Here is a 3,079-nt window from a genome sequence, read left to right as displayed (position 1 = left end):
TACACACTCACAACACTCTCTTATCATTATTAACACCACTATTGTTTCTTTTAATATTACAACAATAACTAACATCTTTAAATAATAAAATTAAACAAAATAAACTAAATTATAATTGCACCCATTTTTCCATACTATTACCCTACTACTTTTCATCCATATACCGTTATCATACCACTCTTTCAAAATCTTAAAATCTTCAAAAATTTCACAGTTTAACCAGAAAGTATTAAAATATATCAAATTTTAGAAAATTTAATAACTTCTCTCAAAGAGCAAATTTCATAAATTCATAAATTTGAGCGAAAACCCTTTAACAATTTATTATAGAAGCAACAAACAAGCCAAAGAGGGGCCTTGTTAATCACAAAAGAATGTCTGCCTGTGGTGTTTGTTTTCCCATATGTCTCTCCTGTTTCTTGGTTTGCTTTTTCTGCTGCTTTCTTTTTGCCTTCCTCACTCAATGTGCACTTTTCCTTGTGTACTTTTGCTTCAGCGTTCCATCTGCATTTTGTGTTTTCTGTGCAATCTGTTTCTTTCTCTATCTTATTGCACTCTTTTTTTGCCTCTTCTTTCTTTTTATTTTCCATTTGTGTGGGTGTTGTTGCAGTCTGGCTCTGTATTAGCAGATCGTCGTTTATTTGCAACGTTGCATATAATGTTATAGATTCCTCTTTGAGTTCTTTAAGTTTTTGCTGTGCATCCCTTACTTCCCTGCGTGCTTGTTCTACGGCCACCAGAGTTGCAGCCGCGGTTTGCATGTGCTTGTACCAGTCTATGTCATTCGCGTAGCCTGGTTGTTTGGCCGCTATCTTGTCTGTATAGTCTACACATGCTTCACCGGCCGCTCCCCCGCAGTTGCCGTTGGCGTTGGCTTTTCCTAGGTGCACAGCGTCTTTTGTGCCGCCGGTGTGGCTTGAGAGCAGGGCGCGGAAATCTCCTAGTGTTTGCTTGATCTCCGCCGCTGTTAGTTGTGGCTTAGCTATCGTTGCGCACTTGGTTACGATACCGTCGGCAGCGTCGGTAATCGTGCCGTCTTGACGCCAGCCCGTGTTGCCTGTCATAAATCCGTTGCCGCAAGTCTGCTTGCTCTGTGTGTCGTCTTTGACGCAGAGACAAAGTAGGTCGCCGCGTAGTGATTTTCCAGCGTTGGCTCCTTTGCAGTCGGTTGTCCTTGTTCCGGTGTTTGCCCATTTGTTTTGGTAGTTGCCGTTTTTCGGTACCTCTTGTGTTCCATAGAGCGCCTGGTTTAATTCATGTTTTATGGTAGTCATTGCGTTTGCTTTGTAGTTATCTGTATCTCGCTTCACTGCAATCTCGATGTTTTGTGCTCTCTTGGCTAAGGCTTCTATCATTTTTTGTGTTCTGCGCCCGTGTGCGCTTGCTTCCACGCCCTCCGCTAGCGTATGATCTTTCTTTGTTTCTGTTCCTTCCTGTAGTTTCTTCAGCTCCGCCGCCCGTGCTTGCCATTTCGGGAAGTCTGGGTTGCATCTCACAGGTTTTACCGGTGAATCACAGTTAGGTTTATTTTGAGAGTGTTCTGGGCTGCTATCTGCGAAGTGTTGTTTCCAGCTTTGTTGACTTGCGCTCATGTTAAGTACTTCTATAAAGTCGATTGAGCTGGTATCTAAGGGTGGTATTGCTAGGGTTGCAACGTCCGCCTTCGCTATTTGTACCAGTTTGCACAGAACGTGAAACTCTTTGAGATTGACCCCGTCGCCGGCTGTGGCGTCCACTTGTTTTAATGCGGCTATTACTAGGCTAACAGTTAGCATAGGTAACTTACTGATGGCCATTTCGTGCCAAATTAATCGCTGAATAATTGTATTGAATCCCTGAAGAAAAATTATATGGGTATTACTGTTAATGTTTTAGCTTTAGAGGGTGAAAGGCTCACGCTGTTACAGATTCATCTGGATTTTTATATCTTATTATCCTGTTATTACTGTGTTCCTAATTCCACTCTATGTTGATTTAAAATAGTATAAATTTGGATTAAAATTTATGATATTTGCTCACATTTGTACACTTCTAATTTAATTGTGTAATTTTGACTGGGAATAAAAAGAAATTTTTTTTTGTGTCTCACAAACGTGATCGACATTTTGGTTCTGTCCTGCATTCTCTGCGACTGTATTTAGGAATTTTTTTAAAAGCTGAGACAATTTGGGACCAGAAAAAACTTTTGCGCGCTTTTGCTTTATTAATCTGACCCTTTATCTGTGAATCCAGAGCCACATTTATATGGAATATTTGCTCCTTGAAATGTATTAAGGTCTGAGAAGTATACCAGTATCAAATTACTGGGACTTTATTACAGAATATTTCTAGTGCACAAAACTCTTTTGTCTTTTGTTGCACGCGCTACTTTAAGCATTTTTGACACTTTTATTCTTATTTAACTGCTCACAGTAATCCATTAATTTTCACAGAATTAAAATCCTCCTCAACATAATATTATGTTATCGACAACAAATATTTGTCATTATTAATATATCACATAAGAATATTTTAAAGTTACTTCACAATTACCTAATTGCTTTATCTTCCTACAGCTTCTTCTTAAGAACTGAACGTTATACTTCGTCATCAGATTAAAAACTATAGTGTCATTCATTTCAAATGTAACATCTATCCATTTTCTAGCGGAGTATATAACACAATTCACCCCTCATGTATTATTTTATTATGTGATATTGCTGTGTCTCTTTGTACCCCTTTCTTTCATTTTGTATTTTTCACCCTTTTTTTTCACTTCCTTCCCTCTATCAGTGTGTATTAGATATACTACATTTTCCCGTGTGCTGAACTATCTCCCTTCATTATCCCCCAATCATCTCCTTTTGTATGGCGATTGCCATAATCATATTTTTTTTTCAAACTGCGTGGGTTTTCAATTATACACATCCCTTTGTCTCGAATTACGTCTTTCCTTTATAATGTTTATCAAGCTCTCCAATTCTCTCATAATAACTGCACAGTTTCCGTGTTTTAAATGCTTCTATTTTTGTCATTCATTCAACCGTTACCACCATTTTATCATAATATTAGTTTATACACACTCACAACAATTTCTTAT

This window comes from Trypanosoma equiperdum, assembly GCF_001457755.1.
Source record: "Trypanosoma equiperdum strain OVI genome assembly, contig: ctg_1963, whole genome shotgun sequence".
Classification (NCBI taxonomy): Eukaryota; Euglenozoa; class Kinetoplastea; order Trypanosomatida; family Trypanosomatidae; genus Trypanosoma; species Trypanosoma equiperdum.
Note: the sequence above shows the minus strand (reverse complement) of the source record.